The following is a 19,832-nucleotide window of genomic DNA, read 5'->3' on the forward strand; positions in this document are numbered from 1 at the left end:
TTAATAATTAAATAAATAGAGTCAAGCCCCAAATGTCCCACAATACCCTCTGGAAGATCGTTCACATATATTAGAAACAGGATGGGTCCAAGTACTGAGCCCTGTAGGACTCCACTGGTGACATCTCGCCACTCTGATGTCTCCCCCCTCACCGTTACTCGCTGTTTCCTGTTGCTTAAGTACTCCTTTATCCACTGGAGCACCTTCCCTTTTACTCCTGCCTGTTGCTCCAACTTTTTTAACAGCCTTTTATGGGGTACTGTGTCAAAGGCTTTTTGGCCATCCAGGAAAATGCAGTCGGCTCACCCTTCTCTTTCCTGCCTAATTTTCGTTGCCTGGTCATAAAATTCTATTAAACCTGTGAGGCACGATGTACCATCTCTGAACCCATGTTGGTGGTGTGTTACAAAGTTATTTCCCTCCAGATGCTCTACGAACTTTTTCCTCACGATCTTCTCCATCACCTTGCATGGTATACAAGTTAAGAAAACTGGCCTGTAATTCAGTGCCTCCTGCCTGTCACCCTTTTTGTATATTGGGACCACGTTAGCTGTCTTCCAACTTTCTGGTAAGTCTCCTGTTTCCAGTGACCTGTTATACACCATAGAGAGTGGCACACTTAGTGCTTCTGCACCTTCCTTTAGTATCCATGGTGAGATTCTATCAGGCCCAACAGCCTTTGTCACATCCAGCTCCAGCAGACACCTTTTGACCTTATCACTGGTGAGGTCAAATTCCTCCAAAGTTGCTTGGTTTGCCTCCCCCTCATTTAGTGCAGGGACTTCTCCTTGTTCTATTGTGAAGACTTCCTGGAATCTCTTGTTGAGTTCTTCACACACCTTGAGTTCTTCGTGTGTGTGTACTCACCTAGTTGTACTCACCAAGTTGTGCTTGCGGGGGTTGAGCTCTGGCTCTTTGGTCCCGCCTCTCAACTGTCAATAAACAGGTGTACAGGTTCCTGAGCCTATTGGGCTCTATCATATCTACACTTGAAACTGTGTATGGAGTCAGCCTCCACCACATCACTTCCTAATGCATTCCATTTGTCAACCACTCTGACACTAAAAAAGTTCTTTCTAATATCTCTGTGGCTCATTTGGGCACTCAGTTTCCACCTGTGTCCCCTAGTGCGTGTGCTCTTTGTGTTAAACAGCCTGTCTTTATCAACCCTGTCAATTGAGGATCTTGAATGTGGTGATCATGTCCCCCCTAACTCTTCTGTCTTCCAACGAAGTGAGGTTTAATTCCTGTAGTCTCTCCTCGTAGCTCATACCTCTCAGCTCGAGTACTAGTCTGGTGGCAAACCTTTGAACCTTTTCCATTTTAGTCTTATGCTTGACTAGATATGGACTCCATGCTGGTGCCGCATACTCCAGGATTGGTCTGACTTATGTGGTATATAATGTTCTGAAAGATTCCTTACACAAGTTTCTAAAGGCCGTTCTTATGTTAGCCAACCTGGCATATGCTGCTGCTGTTATCCTCTTCATATGAGCATCAGGGGACAGATCTGGCGTGATATCAACCCCCAGGTCTTTCTCTCTCTCGGACTCTTGAAGTATTTCATCTCCCAAGTGATACCTTGTATCTGGTCTCCTGCTTCCTACCCCTATCTTCATTACATTACATTTGCTTGGATTAAACTCTAACAGCCATTTGTTCGACCATTCCTGCAGCTTGTCCAGGTCTTCTTGAAGCCTCAAGCTGTCCTCCTCTGTCTTAATCCTTCTCATAATTTTGCCGTCGTCAGCAAACATTGAGAGGAATGAGTCTATACCCTCTGGGAGATCATTTACGTATATCAGAAACAGGATAGGTCCAAGTACAGAGCCCTGTGGGACTCCACTCCCACATACGTAAATGATACGTAAATGTGTGTACTCACCTAGTTGTACTCACCTAGTTGTGTTTGCGGGGGTTGAGCTCTGGCTCTTTGGTCCCGCCTCTCAACCGTCAATCAACAGGTGTACAGATTCCTGAGCCTATCGGGCTCTGTCATATCTACACTTGAAACTGTGTATGGAGTCAGCCTCCACCACATCACCCCCTAATGCATTCCACTTGTCAACCACTCTGACACTAAAAAAGTTCTTTCTAATATCTCTGTGGCTCATTTGGGCACTCAGTTTCCACCTGTGTCCCCTTGTGTGCAGTGTGTGTGTGTGTGTGTGTGTGTGTGTGTGTGTGTGTGTGTGTGTGTGTGTGTGTGTGTGTGTGTGTGTGTGTGTGTGTATGTGTCTGTGTGTGTGCGTGCGTGCGTGCGTGTGTGTGTGTGTGTGTGTGTGTGTGTGTGTGTGTGTGTGTGTGTGTGTGTGTGTGTTTGTGTGTGTGTGTGTGTGTGTGTGTGTGTGTGTGTGTGTGTGTGTGTGTGTGTGTGTGTGTGTGTGTGTGTATACGCTTGTGTGTTCTTGTTTAATAGCTCTAGGGATGGATATATTTCTCTCTTGCCCTTACATCACAACACCACAAAACACCTTTGTTTCATTCTATATTATTTCCAAATATTCATCCTAAGCAAAAACAAAAATTGAGATTAATAATCTAATCAATTTCGCCGGCAGAAAAGCTTTTCATTTCGCGTGAAATTTCCTGGCACGCGATTCCGTTGTGTTGTGATGGAGTCGATCAGGCGGGTGTTGTGTGGGGGAGGAGAAAGGAGTATTGGGAGACGCCGCCACCACGAGTCGTATCACAGCTGTGAAGGACACCCAATATCCTGCGGGAATGGGGTTAGCCAGACCTTGTTTAAGGAGATAATCATGAGACATCAGTGATTTGGATCGCGATACAACTGGTATATTGCAGCCTCAGTTCTCTCTAGCTTATTTTCTCTTCAAGTTCGATCAAGAGATTTTCATAGGGCAACAATATGAATTGAGACGTCCGTCAATCAGACTTATAACAGACAAGAAGGAGAACTCTGCTACTTGACTAATAAGAGAAACTTTGCTCTCATCGCTGGTGAATCGTAATCGACAAAAATGTGCCAATGAAAAAAACATCCACTAGCTAAAAAGGTCAAAAAACTAAACCGAATTTTAAGTCAGATCTTGGGAGCTGGCGCTCGACCCTTGAACTAAAATCTGGTTATTACACAATTTGATGAATACAATGAAAATGATATATAATAGTCTTCTCTTGCGATAGACTGCTATAACAGCGGTGGCCCAGGAGTTACATTCATCCTAACGAACACTAGGTAATCATTGCTAAGCCAGCATACACTCTTGTGTAATCAATGCTAAGCCAGCACGCACTCCTGCGTAGTCAATGCTAAGCCTGCACGCACTCTTGCGTAATCAATGCTAAGCCAGCACGCACTCTTGCGTAATCAATGCTAAGCCAGCATGCAATCTTGCGTAATCAATGCTAAGCCAGCACGCAATCTTGCGTAATCAGTGCTAAGTGGTAATGTAGGTACTTATTCGGTTTCTCCTTCTGAGATAACCAATGACTTGTCTGCTAAAGAGACCAAGTCAACTAAAGAAAGAAGGTGTCTGTTTTGTAATCAAGGACATACCACCTACCAATGCTCTGTTTATCCTACTTATAATACTAGGATTAAACGGTTACAAGAAATACACAAGTGCATGGGCTCTCATGATCCCAAAAAATGTGTAGTGCAACTATGTTCATGCAGTAAATGCAACCAAGGTGTACATCACTACGCCTTACGTAGAAAAACTTCTACCCAGTCCATGACAACTGGGGAGAATTCCACGAATTCTACCACAGTTCAATATTGCAAGGTGCATCAAGAAATATATGTACTTGCTACTGAGTCAGACAATAATACCACTCTGCATACAGCTCAACTTAGACTAATAAACAGGAGATCTAGAGTTAACACTAGAGGTCTTTTTGATCAAGGATCACAGAAAACCTTCATTACACAACAGTTAGTAGAGCAGTTAAAATTAAAACCTGCCAAAAGTGTGAGGTTAAATATTTCTAGTTTCTTGACTAATAGTGGACCTCGTGAATACCAAGTGGTTAAGGTATTAGTGAGACTTGGATCTTCCATTAGTCCAATACAAGCAGTAGTAGTAGATAAACTTCCTACAGACCTGCAGGTCACAGGATTAGCTCGCACTGCGAAATATCTTAAACGAAACCGCATGAGGCTAGCAGATTACAAAATAAATTCTGACTGCCTCACTGATGTTGGAATACTTATCGGCGCGGATCATTATTATAAATTTATAACTGTATGCACCAGACAACACGGAATGAATTTGTTGTCATCTGCTGGAGGCAAGTTGCTTACTGGACCGGTGCTTTTCCGACAAAATCCAGCGTCAACAAACCAACAGTCTAACAATATAATGGTGGCGTGACTAGGCTTAGAACAGTCACCCCTAAATTTCAGAGAAATATCTGAAGACATTGAGTCTGATCCACCTGTACATCGTCTGTGGGATTTAGACACTTTAGGTATTATCCCTGAACAACCAAGCCCTGATGATATGTGGACTTACCAGCAATATCTGGATACAGTTCTCTTATAAAGATAAACAGTACTGGGTAAGACTCCCATGGAAGTTGAATCATCCACAACTTCCAGTTAATTATTTTATGGCAGCCTCCCAATTGCAGTCGCAATTAACATGACTACAAAAGCAGCCAGACAAACTGAACATGTATCAACTAATCCAACTACAACTCAACAGTAAATTTATCGAGGTTGTTGATAACGATGACCGGAAATTAGGTCATTATTTACCTCATCACGCTGTGGTGAAAGATTCATTGACAACACCTATCCGTATTGTCTTCAACTGTAGTGCTAAAGTGAAGCCAAGCAGTGTGTCTTTAAATGAATGTCTCCAAACAGGACCTAGCCTAACTCAAAGGCTACATGATGTGCTGTTACGATTTCGCACTGGTATTTTCGCTTATACTGCTGATATCAGTAAAGCTTTCCTCCGAGTAGGTTTGCAGTAGGAGGATCGTAATTACACTAAGTTTCTCTGGATTAAGGACCCACTGGATCCTAACAGTGATATCATCACATATCGTTTTGCCTCAGTATTATTCGGAGCGACGTCTTCCCCATTTCTATTGCAAGCAACATTAGACACACATTTGAGGAAGTCAAATAGCCCTTATAAGGCAGACATTAGTGACAACTTGTATGTTGACAATTTCCAGGGAACTACTAATGATCAAACCAAGTTGGTAGAAATCTACCATGAGGCTAACCGTGAGCTATTAGGAGCCAATATGCCACTACAGTCATGGGCCTCAAATAATGAATCACTAAACCAGGTAATCGAGAAAGAATTTCCAGGTTATCAGGTACCTAATCAATTAAAGGTTCTAGGCGTGGAATGGAACACAAGTACTGACAAGATGAATGTCAAGTCAGTACAAACCGATAACTCAGCCCTTACCATGAGAACATTGCTCTCGTTTGTCAGTCAACCATTTGACCCTTTAGGCTTACTTAGTCCTATATTAATAAGGGGCAAACTCCTAATGCAGGAGTGCTGGCAGAAACATATGGGATGGGATGATCCGTTACCAAGTGAGTTACAAGCTAAATGGCAGATATTCTCAACGGATTTTAATCAGTTAGGTGTTTTGAAATTTCCTCGTAATGCTTCAGGACCAAACTTGCCCACAAATCTGCACATTTTCTGCGATGCCTCTGGCAAAGCGTATGGTGCTGTAGCCTACTTAGTTAATAGTGCACAATCAATTTTGCTCACATCTAAAGCAAGAGTTGCTCCCATTAAGAAGAGATCTTTACCTCAAATGGAGTTGACTGCATTGCTGGTGGGAGTAAGATTGGCTCATTGCTTGACTAAGACACTCAATAATATCCACTTTGGTGAGATTGTCGTGTGGTCAGACAATGAGGCAGTCTTACAATGGGTAAGAAACAACAATAATAAGACTCCCTACGTCAGTAATCGTGTTAGGGAAATTCATGAGTTATCTGCTGGGTATAAATTCAGACATGTTCCTACTAAGGACAATCCTGCAGACTATTTATATCGAGGATTAACACTAAAACAACTTATCAAGTCTTCGCTGTGGTTCAATGGACCTTCATGGCTTGTTGGTGGTCAGTGGCCCAAACAAAAGCCACAAGTCATAGTAACCAATATCACCACTCCCATGAAAGAACCAGAACCTCAGCGAATCTTAGCCATTGATCCTCACAATTATTCTAACTTAAGTAAGTTATTAAGAGTGACCGCACATGTGTTTGACTTTCTTGCTAAGATAGGAATTCGACATAAGTTTCCCAATCCTATCCTCTACTGGATCAAACGTGCACAACAAGAGACATATGGAAGCGAATATGAAAATCTTCCAGATAAATTAACTAAGTCTCTAGGTATCTGGTATGATGCCAACACTCATAATATACTAAAGTGTGGAGAACGTTTGCTTCATGCGAAAATTGATCTGGACACAAAGAATCCAATTCTTCTACCACTTCACCACATCATTACCAAACTTCTAGTTTTACATCACCATCAATATGGTACTTTACATGGTGGAGTGTTAGATACTCTCACCGACCTCAGACAGAAATACTGGCTTCCTCAAGGTCGTCAGACAGTCAAGTCAATTATTAAATTCTGTATAATCTGCAAAAGATACGATGCTAGAGTATGTTCTTACCCAGGACCTCCACCACTTCCAGAAGAAAGAGTGGTTCATCTTCGTCCTTTTGAAACCACTGGTGTTGATTACCAGGAGCCTTGCTTCTCACTGGCAACCCAGATAAGATACCAGTGAAAGCTTACATTTGCCTCTTTACGTGTGCTATTACCAGAGGCGTACATTTAGAAGTGACTTCAGATATGAGTGCTGAAGCCTTCATCGAAGCCTTCCGCAGATTTGCAGCTCGCAGATCTTGTCCCAAGCTCATGATATCGGACAATGGTTCCAATTTTGTGGCAGGAGAAGCCTGTCTGCGAGAAGTCTGGAATCATCCAGAGGTACAGTCAGTCCTGCAGAGACGACAATGTCAATGGAAATTTATAGCTCCAAGAGCCCCTTGGCAATGTGGGTTCTACGAGCGAATGATAGGCACTGTCAAGAAGTGTTTAAGAAAAACCTTACACAGACAGAAAATAAGTTACCCCGAACTCCAAACAATTGTTGTGGAAATCGAGGCGCGAGTCAATAACCGCCCATTAACATACCTGTCCGATGAGTTCTCACAGAGAGAACCTCTGAGTCCCTCACACTTGATACATGGAGGTCTGCTGAGTCCTCTCATACCTTTAGCCGAAGAGGACCCCGTAGACCCTTCACATGTGACAAGAAGTGACTTGGTAGAAAGTTACCAGCATCTCTCAAGAGTCATTGACAGGTGGAATGAGGTGTGGACGCGAGAGTACCTCACAGCTCTACGAGAGTACCACTACGGAGCTTCGAGTCCTTATAATAAAGTACAACTTAAACCAGGGGACCTAGTATTAGTCGACAGTGATGGACCAAGGACAGAGTGGCCCATAGGCAAAATTGTTGCCATTCATCCAGATCATCAAGGTATCCTGAGAGTAGTGAAAGTTTTATGCCGAGGCAACACTACCCTAAAAACTTTAGAGAAGTTGGTACCTCTCGAATTAGCAGAACGAGAGTGTCTGCCAGAACCAGCTTCCCCAGTAGTTTCTGAGGACAGTAGTTCTGATCCACCGAGCAACCGCCCCACTAGAGCTGCTGCTCAACAATGCAAGCGGAAACTGCAAGCCTATTACAGCTCTGACTAAGAGCAAATCCATTTACATCCAATTTAAGTAGCCATGATGATACTGTGGTGTGATGTCAAGTAACAAATCATTACAAGTCACTATGACCCAGGACATTCTCATCACAGTAGATTCTCTGTTATTTGAATTGTGGGATTTAAATTCTTAATTGTTGTATAGGCTGTAAATAACATTATTTGTCTAGAGTATCTGAGAGTTTATTGTAAGCTTTCTTAGTTATTAGCTTTAGGTAATTCATAATAACATGTTCCATTTAACATGAAATCTGCAAGACTTAAGTTTCTTGTATGTCCTTGACAAATACGGGACATCCGTTATGTGTGTACTAACATACTAACATACTAATATTAATACCAACTTCGGGATGGGTATGTCAGTACTCAACATTACACTGCGACCCGATAAATCTCCCCCCGGAGTTATGTTGGAAATTTCCAACACTAATACAATACAGTTGTATTATTATTAATTATTACTAAAATCTACTAATGTCTGTAGTAACTAAAATTAACCAACCGTAGAGTTCACATGAACTAATAATTGTATCTGTACAATAATGCTAGAATTCTTACGTAACCAGACACCAGTATTGCGTCAGATTCTACCAAAATAAACACATTTATATCCAGTGTGTCAGAGAATTGAGTTTGATTCTCTAAAAACAACAGTGTTCTGTGTGATAATTATTTACCGATAACCTGACTCCCAAATAATGCCAAATTGAGCGTTTCTAGTTACAACTGTTATCTGGTAATAAATTTAACGTCACGCGTGAATGCCATGGAGAGAATTAAATTCATCTCCATTGCTAGTTTACCATCGGAAAACGAGCAAATAATAATATTTAACTCCCCTGAATTATAAACCCGTCATTTTCCAAGCATTTTAGTCGCAACTGCGAGAAATAATATTATTCGCAGTAAATAATTTGTGTAGCAAATGCGGGACGCGGAGCGTGGGCAGGGGAGATGCCATTAATCGAGGAGACGCTACCGAGAGCGCGTGTAGACGCCACATGTTCGCCATTGCGACGCTAGAGCATAGGACGCGAGCTTCGGCAAGCTTCAACTTATACAGTGCCCTATTAGCTAAGTATACTTATTCCCTTTTGATGCATCATTAGAGATAGTTTACAGCAGGGTAGCTTGTCGTCACGCCGAGCGACATAAATGAAACACATGTTAGTATAATTTTCCACTCTCCATTTCCAATTTCTTGAATATAGATATTTAGCAGCCTAATATGGTGCTATGTAATATATCTTGATTTACAGCTTGCGTGTGAAGATTTCCTCCAGCTGTTACTTTCCTGTGTTATTCATCTCCCAGTGTTCCATGAAGAATTCTGGAGATTCCGAGGATGATTCATGACTGATATCTTGGAAAACGTCTTCAAGCTAAGACCCTTTTCCGTATTCCATTATTCAAATTATCTGTATTGAATTATTACTATTGATCGCTGTGCACTGGATTTAACACGTGTTTATTATAATCATTAATTTCTGATATTCATAATCTATGTTCTTATTGGTGACAAATTCTCTATTGATTCTCTAATTGGTCATAGGATTAGGTTATTACATAATGAACTGGTGTACGAACCACACTAGTTCCTAGACATATATGAAGTTCAAGCAATAACCCCCCAATGTAGGTGTTTGAGGCTTTGATTCAATTAAATTATATATACAGCCCATTAATTTTTCAAGTGATTATATTTTCTAGTATTTATCCATAGTTACTGGTTCCTCTAGGAATTTCAAATGATTTCATTTTATTAGTTTCCCTCTTTACTATAAAAGAGGGTGGTCCTTCGTAATTGATTTCATTACTTTAATAATTAAATAAATAGAGTCAAGCCCCAAATGTCCCACAATACCCTCTGGAAGATCGTTCACATATATTAGAAACAGGATGGGTCCAAGTACTGAACCCTGTAGGACTCCACTGGTGACATCTCGCCACTCTGATGTCTCCCCCCTCACCGTTACTCGCTGTTTCCTGTTGCTTAAGTACTCCTTTATCCACTGGAGCACCTTCCCTTTTACTCCTGCCTGTTGCTCCAACTTTTTTAACAGCCTTTTATGGGGTACTGTGTCAAAGGCTTTTTGGCCATCCAGGAAAATGCAGTCGGCTCACCCTTCTCTTTCCTGCCTAATTTTCGTTGCCTGGTCATAAAATTCTATTAAACCTGTGAGGCACGATGTACCATCTCTGAACCCATGTTGGTGGTGTGTTACAAAGTTATTTCCCTCCAGATGCTCTACGAACTTTTTCCTCACGATCTTCTCCATCACCTTGCATGGTATACAAGTTAAGAAAACTGGCCTGTAATTCAGTGCCTCCTGCCTGTCACCCTTTTTGTATATTGGGACCACGTTAGCTGTCTTCCAACTTTCTGGTAAGTCTCCTGTTTCCAGTGACCTGTTATACACCATAGAGAGTGGCACACTTAGTGCTTCTGCACCTTCCTTTAGTATCCATGGTGAGATTCTATCAGGCCCAACAGCCTTTGTCACATCCAGCTCCAGCAGACACCTTTTGACCTTATCACTGGTGAGGTCAAATTCCTCCAAAGTTGCTTGGTTTGCCTCCCCCTCATTTAGTGCAGGGACTTCTCCTTGTTCTATTGTGAAGACTTCCTGGAATCTCTTGTTGAGTTCTTCACACACCTTGAGTTCTTCGTGTGTGTGTACTCACCTAGTTGTACTCACCAAGTTGTGCTTGCGGGGGTTGAGCTCTGGCTCTTTGGTCCCGCCTCTCAACTGTCAATAAACAGGTGTACAGGTTCCTGAGCCTATTGGGCTCTATCATATCTACACTTGAAACTGTGTATGGAGTCAGCCTCCACCACATCACTTCCTAATGCATTCCATTTGTCAACCACTCTGACACTAAAAAAGTTCTTTCTAATATCTCTGTGGCTCATTTGGGCACTCAGTTTCCACCTGTGTCCCCTAGTGCGTGTGCTCTTTGTGTTAAACAGCCTGTCTTTATCAACCCTGTCAATTGAGGATCTTGAATGTGGTGATCATGTCCCCCCTAACTCTTCTGTCTTCCAACGAAGTGAGGTTTAATTCCTGTAGTCTCTCCTCGTAGCTCATACCTCTCAGCTCGAGTACTAGTCTGGTGGCAAACCTTTGAACCTTTTCCATTTTAGTCTTATGCTTGACTAGATATGGACTCCATGCTGGTGCCGCATACTCCAGGATTGGTCTGACATATGTGGTATATAATGTTCTGAAAGATTCCTTACACAAGTTTCTAAAGGCCGTTCTTATGTTAGCCAACCTGGCATATGCTGCTGCTGTTATCCTCTTCATATGAGCATCAGGGGACAGATCTGGCGTGATATCAACCCCCAGGTCTTTCTCTCTCTCGGACTCTTGAAGTATTTCATCTCCCAAGTGATACCTTGTATCTGGTCTCCTGCTTCCTACCCCTATCTTCATTACATTACATTTGCTTGGATTAAACTCTAACAGCCATTTGTTCGACCATTCCTGCAGCTTGTCCAGGTCTTCTTGAAGCCTCAAGCTGTCCTCCTCTGTCTTAATCCTTCTCATAATTTTGCCGTCGTCAGCAAACATTGAGAGGAATGAGTCTATACCCTCTGGGAGATCATTTACGTATATCAGAAACAGGATAGGTCCAAGTACAGAGCCCTGTGGGACTCCACTCCCACATACGTAAATGATACGTAAATGTGTGTACTCACCTAGTTGTACTCACCTAGTTGTGTTTGCGGGGGTTGAGCTCTGGCTCTTTGGTCCCGCCTCTCAACCGTCAATCAACAGGTGTACAGATTCCTGAGCCTATCGGGCTCTGTCATATCTACACTTGAAACTGTGTATGGAGTCAGCCTCCACCACATCACCCCCTAATGCATTCCACTTGTCAACCACTCTGACACTAAAAAAGTTCTTTCTAATATCTCTGTGGCTCATTTGGGCACTCAGTTTCCACCTGTGTCCCCTTGTGTGCAGTGTGTGTGTGTGTGTGTGTGTGTGTGTGTGTGTGTGTGTGTGTGTGTGTGTGTGTGTGTGTGTGTGTGTGTGTGTGTGTGTGTGTGTGTGTGTGTGTGTGTGTGTGTGTGTGTGTGTGTGTGTGTGTGTGTGTGTGTGTGTGTGTGTATGTGTCTGTGTGTGTGCGTGCGTGCGTGCGTGTGTGTGTGTGTGTGTGTGTGTGTGTGTGTGTGTGTGTGTGTGTGTGTGTGTGTGTGTGTGTGTGTGTGTGTGTGTGTGTGTGTGTGTGTGTGTGTGTGTGTGTGTGTGTGTGTGTGTGTGTGTGTGTGTGTGTGTGTGTGTGTGTGTGTATACGCTTGTGTGTTTTTGTTTAATAGCTCTAGGGATGGATATATTTCTCTCTTGCCCTTACATCACAACACCACAAAACACCTTTGTTTCATTCTATATTATTTCCAAATATTCATCCTAAGTAAAAACAAAAATTGAGATTAATAATCTAATCAATTTCGCCGGCAGAAAAGCTTTTCATTTCGCGTGAAATTTCCTGGCACGCGATTCCGTTGTGTTGTGATGGAGTCGATCAGGCGGGTGTTGTGTGGGGGAGGAGAAAGGAGTATTGGGAGACGCCGCCACCACGAGTCGTATCACAGCTGTGAAGGACACCCAATATCCTGCGGGAATGGGGTTAGCCAGACCTTGTTTAAGGCGATAATCATGAGACATCAGTGATTTGGATCGTGATACAACTGGTATATTTCAGCCTCAGTTCTCTCTAGCTTATTTTCTCTTCAAGTTCGATCAAGAGATTTTCATAGGGCAACAATATGAATTGAGACGTCCGTCAATCAGACTTATAACAGACAAGAAGGAGAACTCTGCTACTTGACTAATAAGAGAAACTTTGCTCTCATCGCTGGTGAATCGTAATCGACAAAAATGTGCCAATGAAAAAAACATCCACTAGCTAAAAAGGTCAAAAAACTAAACCGAATTTTAAGTCAGATCTTGGGAGCTGGCGCTCGACCCTTGAACTAAAATCTGGTTATTACACAATTTGATGAATACAATGAAAATGATATATAATAGTCTTCTCTTGCGATAGACTGCTATAACAGCGGTGGCCCAGGAGTTACATTCATCCTAACGAACACTAGGTAATCATTGCTAAGCCAGCATACACTCTTGTGTAATCAATGCTAAGCCAGCACGCACTCCTGCGTAGTCAATGCTAAGCCTGCACGCACTCTTGCGTAATCAATGCTAAGCCAGCACGCACTCTTGCGTAATCAATGCTAAGCCAGCATGCAATCTTGCGTAATCAATGCTAAGCCAGCACGCAATCTTGCGTAATCAGTGCTAAGTGGTAATGTAGGTACTTATTCGGTTTCTCCTTCTGAGATAACCAATGACTTGTCTGCTAAAGAGACCAAGTCAACTAAAGAAAGAAGGTGTCTGTTTTGTAATCAAGGACATACCACCTACCAATGCTCTGTTTATCCTACTTATAATACTAGGATTAAACGGTTACAAGAAATACACAAGTGCATGGGCTCTCATGATCCCAAAAAATGTGTAGTGCAACTATGTTCATGCAGTAAATGCAACCAAGGTGTTCATCACTACGCCTTACGTAGAAAAACTTCTACCCAGTCCATGACAACTGGGGAGAATTCCACGAATTCTACCACAGTTCAATATTGCAAGGTGCATCAAGAAATATATGTACTTGCTACTGAGTCAGACAATAATACCACTCTGCATACAGCTCAACTTAGACTAATAAACAGGAGATCTAGAGTTAACACTAGAGGTCTTTTTGATCAAGGATCACAGAAAACCTTCATTACACAACAGTTAGTAGAGCAGTTAAAATTAAAACCTGCCAAAAGTGTGAGGTTAAATATTTCTAGTTTCTTGACTAATAGTGGACCTCGTGAATACCAAGTGGTTAAGGTATTAGTGAGACTTGGATCTTCCATTAGTCCAATACAAGCAGTAGTAGTAGATAAACTTCCTACAGACCTGCAGGTCACAGGATTAGCTCGCACTGCGAAATATCTTAAACGAAACCGCATGAGGCTAGCAGATTACAAAATAAATTCTGACTGCCTCACTGATGTTGGAATACTTATCGGCGCGGATCATTATTATAAATTTATAACTGTATGCACCAGACAACACGGAATGAATTTGTTGTCATCTGCTGGAGGCAAGTTGCTTACTGGACCGGTGCTTTTCCGACAAAATCCAGCGTCAACAAACCAACAGTCTAACAATATAATGGTGGCGTGACTAGGCTTAGAACAGTCACCCCTAAATTTCAGAGAAATATCTGAAGACATTGAGTCTGATCCACCTGTACATCGTCTGTGGGATTTAGACACTTTAGGTATTATCCCTGAACAACCAAGCCCTGATGATATGTGGACTTACCAGCAATATCTGGATACAGTTCTCTTATAAAGATAAACAATACTGGGTAAGACTCCCATGGAAGTTGAATCATCCACAACTTCCAGTTAATTATTTTATGGCAGCCTCCCAATTGCAGTCGCAATTAACACGACTACAAAAGCAGCCAGACAAACTGAACATGTATCAACTAATCCAACTACAACTCAACAGTAAATTTATCGAGGTTGTTGATAACGATGACCGGAAATTAGGTCATTATTTACCTCATCACGCTGTGGTGAAAGATTCATTGACAACACCTATCCGTATTGTCTTCAACTGTAGTGCTAAAGTGAAGCCAAGCAGTGTGTCTTTAAATGAATGTCTCCAAACAGGACCTAGCCTAACTCAAAGGCTACATGATGTGCTGTTACGATTTCGCACTGGTATTTTCGCTTATACTGCTGATATCAGTAAAGCTTTCGAGTCGTATCACAGCTGTGAAGGACACCCAATATCCTGCGGGAATGGGGTTAGCCAGACCTTGTTTAAGGCGATAATCATGAGACATCAGTGATTTGGATCGTGATACAACTGGTATATTGCAGCCTCAGTTCTCTCTAGCTTATTTTCTCTTCAAGTTCGATCAAGAGATTTTCATAGGGCAACAATATGAATTGAGACGTCCGTCAATCAGACTTATAACAGACAAGAAGGAGAACTCTGCTACTTGACTAATAAGAGAAACTTTGCTCTCATCGCTGGTGAATCGTAATCGACAAAAATGTGCCAATGAAAAAAACATCCACTAGCTAAAAAGGTCAAAAAACTAAACCGAATTTTAAGTCAGATCTTGGGAGCTGGCGCTCGACCCTTGAACTAAAATCTGGTTATTACACAATTTGATGAATACAATGAAAATGATATATAATAGTCTTCTCTTGCGATAGACTGCTATAACAGCGGTGGCCCAGGAGTTACATTCATCCTAACGAACACTAGGTAATCATTGCTAAGCCAGCATACACTCTTGTGTAATCAATGCTAAGCCAGCACGCACTCCTGCGTAGTCAATGCTAAGCCTGCACGCACTCTTGCGTAATCAATGCTAAGCCAGCACGCACTCTTGCGTAATCAATGCTAAGCCAGCATGCAATCTTGCGTAATCAATGCTAAGCCAGCACGCAATCTTGCGTAATCAGTGCTAAGCCAGCACGCAATCTTGCGTAATCAGTGCTAAGCCAGCACGCATTCTTGCGTAATCAGTGCTAAGCCAGCACGCAATCTTGCGTAATCAGTGCTAAGCCAGCACGCAATCTTGCGTAATCAGTGCTAAGCCAGCACGCAATATTGCGTTATCAATGCTAAGAAAGCATACACTCTTGCATAATAAATGCTAAACAAGCAGGCAATCTGGCGTAATCAACTCTGGCCGTGCCTTATGGGAGGGACAGAAGTTTAAGGGAATAACAACTTCCATGACCACTGGCCTCCAGGTATTGCTCAGGAAAAGTCTACATTAAGCCCATTATAACTATGATAAATATTGTGCCAATATATTCCTGTACGAAGTAATATTTTACTAAAAGCTATCACAAGCTTTTGCCTGTTTTTATATACGCTGTTATTTTCTGGGAAAGGCAATTATATCATATATGAGTATTGGAATATATGGCTTTAATGTATTCTGCAAAACTATGCATGATATATTTTTCATAAATTAATCATTTATATTTATGATAGGAGTTTACATGTATGTTTAGCTTTTGAATAGTCACACTGACTATATGGTAGGACCCATTTGGCTGTTTGGGCTTATATCACAAACAGCTCCGGCCCTGTCCGGTACACCTCGATGGGGACCTTCCACGTATGCATGGGGTCTTCCTGACCTGTATGGGGGGTCTTATTCACCTTTGTGGGGTCTTTGAGACCAGTATGGGGTCTTCCAGATCTGTATAGGGTCTTCCTAGCATGTTTGGGGTCTTTCATTTGAAGGAATCTTGCAGCCATTAATGGGTCATTCCTCAATAACATTTTTTTTGCCTGAATGAGTCCTTTCAATACCTTGGTATGAGGTCCGTAGCCTGTTTGACCTTGGGAGTAATTATCTGGACGTTGTGAATGGGATTAAACGCACCTTAGACCTTCTAGTCCTGTATAAAGGAATGTTTACTCACGGCGACCTTCGTGAATAGACACACATCACTCATGACGTTGCCACGTGATGAGTGACGTCACAACGATATTACTGCTTGCCAGAGGCGTGAGTCGCGTTGTTCATGTCACGGCTCCCCGAGTTGGTCTCCCGGAGCGGAATATTTTACGGCTGTAGGACAAATAGACATAATATCTGAGGTGTTTACGATGCCATTTGGGGTCATGACTAGATATATAGGTGTGAGGCGAGGAGGGAAGCAGCGTGTCATGTGGACTCTGCTACGGCAAGGTTGTTGGTGTCACGGCTGGTGTCATGAGCTGGCATGATCAGTCATTATGGTCATGCAACTATGCATGATGAGAGGCGGGCATGATTGATGGCTGGGTTGATGATAGAGGTTGGTGGTGGTGAGTATTTTGTTGACAGCAACCAGTTGTGGGAGATGGTGGTGGTAATGGTTGTGGGAGATGGTGGTGGTAATGGTTGTGGGAGATGGTGGTGGTAATGGTTGTGGGAGATGGTGGTGGTACTGGTTGTGGGAGATGGTGGTGGTACTGGTTGTGGGAGATGGTGGTGGTACTGATTGTGGGAGATGGTGGTGGTACTGATTGTGGGAGATGGTGGTGGTACTGGCTGTTGGAGATGGTGGTGGTACCGATTGTGACATCAGTGACAATGAGTGAACCATCAGGAGGTACAGACGACGGAAGATTGGAGTACCATTGATGATCAAAATACCATCATATCTAATGATTTCTCGGGTTGTTTGACCTATTTTACAAATACTGTTGTGAGTTGTAACGGATTGACTCTATTTCTGTTTCCTCCTCATCCAGCAAATCCTACAACCCAATATTTATTCTACGAGTTCAAATATATAATTTCTTGACTCGAATATCTGAATATAGTACTGGAGATCCTGGTTATGTTAGAGGCGTTGAAGGATACAAATATAAATATATTTTTTGTAATTTCTTACAAATGTTAAATTATACAATTAAGCGTACTTATTTATTTTTAATAACTATATTATGACACTAGGCACATAAATTTCATATGTTTCTTTCACAAAGATTGTGTTTAGGAGTAATAAGATAAATTAATCATAATATTGATTAAATTTTTAGATACGACACATGCCAATATATTTCCACTGAGGAAAGAGACAAGAGGGAAGGAATCCTTCAATAGTGTAATAGATCTCTTGAATCTTGACACAGAACAGATGGTCCAAGGGCTCCTGGGCTTCATGGCCCCTGAGGGAATACTCATGTATTACTGGAGTATACAAAAGTATACATGGGGTATACATAAATATTTGAGTATTATGTTGGTATTCCTGCTGGTTTAAATGTAAATGTATTTGACGATTATATTATATATCTCCTTGTTAAGTAGAGATCTGAGAACATCCTCAGCTCGTTCAGCAGAGATCTAAACATTCTCAGCTTATTGAGCAGAGCTCCGAGAACATTCTCAGCTTATTCAGCAGAGCTCCAAGAATATTATCAGCATATTCAGCAGAGCACCAAGAATATTATCAGCATATTCAGCAGAGCTCCAAGAATATTATCAGCATATTCAGCAGAGCTCCAAGAATATTATCAGCATATTCAGCAGAGCACCAAGAATATTATCAGCATATTCAGCAGAGCTCCAAGAATATTATCAGCATATTCAGCAGAGCTCCAAGAATATTATTAGCATATTCAGCAGAGCACCAAGAATATTATCAGCATATTCAGCAGAGCACCAAGAATATTATCAGCATATTCAGCAGAGCTCCAAGAATATTATCAGCATATTCAGCAGAGCACCAAGAATATTATCAGCATATTCAGCAGAGCTCAAAGAATATTATCAGCATATTCAGCAGAGCTCAAAGAATATTATCAGCATATTCAGCAGAGCTCCAAGAATATTATCAGCATATTCAGCAGAGCTCCAAGAATATTATCAACATATTCAGCAGAGCTCCAAGAATATTATCAGCATATTCAGCAGAGCTCCAAGAATATTATCAGCATATTCAGCAGAGCTCCAAGAATATTATCAGCATATTCAGCAGAGCTCCAAGAATATTATCAGCATATTCAGCAGAGCTCCAAGAATATTATCAGCATATTCAGCAGAGCTCCAAGAATATTATCAGCATATTCAGCAGAGCACCAAGAATATTATCAGCATATTCAGCAGAGCTCCAAGAATATTATCAGCATATTCAGCAGAGCTCCAAGAATATTATCAGCATATTCAGCAGAGCTCGGAGATCATCCTCAACAAGTGATAAGCCTTCTTATATGTTTAAATATTTCTCGTTCGAAATTACTTCAGGTCCCGACATTGTCAGTTAGTACTGTCCCTTGACAGGCACTGAAGGGATTACTTACCAGAATTCCTTTTAATTATTTCGAACAGAACCCCGCGCTCAAGTGAGTATGACTCTTCCGTTGAAACACATCTTGGCGGAGAAGCACATATAGGAAAAACACATGTAGAGGAGCATCTTCATCCTCCCACACCACTGGTCCAACATCTTCATCCTCCAACACCACTGGTCTAGCATCTTCATCCTCCAACACCACTGGTCCAGCATCTTCATCCTCCCACACCACTGGTCCAGCATCTTCATCCTCCCACACCACTGGTCCAGCATCTTCATCCTCCCACACCACTGGTCCAGCATCTTCATCCTCCAACACCACTGGTCCAGCATCTTCATCCTCCCACACCACTGGTCCAGCATCTTCATCTCTCCCACACCACTGGTCCAGCATCTTCATCCTCCCACACCTCTGGTCCAGCATCTTCATCTCTCCCACACCACTGGTCCAGCATCTTCATCCTCCCACACCACTGGTCCAGCATCTTCATCCTCCCACACCACTGGTCCAGCATCTTCATCCTCCCACACCACTGGTCCAGCATCTTCATCCTCCAACACCACTGGTCCAGCATCTTCATCCTCCAACACCACTGGTCCAGCATCTTCATCCTCCCACACCACTGGTCCAGCATCTTCATCCTCCCACACCACTGGTCCAGCATCTTCATCCTCCCACACCACTGGTCCAGCATCTTCATCCTCCAACACCACTGGTCCAGCATCTTCATCCTCCCACACCACTGGTCCAGCATCTTCATCTCTCCCACACCACTGGTCCAGCATCTTCATCCTCCCACACCTCTGGTCCAGCATCTTCATCTCTCCCACACCACTGGTCCAGCATCTTCATCCTCCCACACCACTGGTCCAGCATCTTCATCCTCCCACACCACTGGTCCAGCATCTTCATCCTCCCACACCACTGGTCCAGCATCATCATCTCTCCCACACCACTGGTCCAGCATCTTCATCCTCCCACACCACTGGTCCAGCATCTTCATCCTCCCACACCACTGTTCCAGCATCTTCATCCTCCCACACCACTGGTCCAGCATCTTCATCCTCCCAAACCACTGGTCCAGCATCTTCATCCTCCCACACCACTGGTCCAGCATCTTCATCCTCCTACACCACTGGTCCAGCATCTTCATCCTCCCACACCACTGGTCCAGCATCTTCATCCTCCCACAC

Source organism: Procambarus clarkii, chromosome 3 (genome assembly GCF_040958095.1).
Source record: "Procambarus clarkii isolate CNS0578487 chromosome 3, FALCON_Pclarkii_2.0, whole genome shotgun sequence".
Lineage (NCBI taxonomy): Eukaryota > Metazoa > Arthropoda > Malacostraca > Decapoda > Cambaridae > Procambarus > Procambarus clarkii.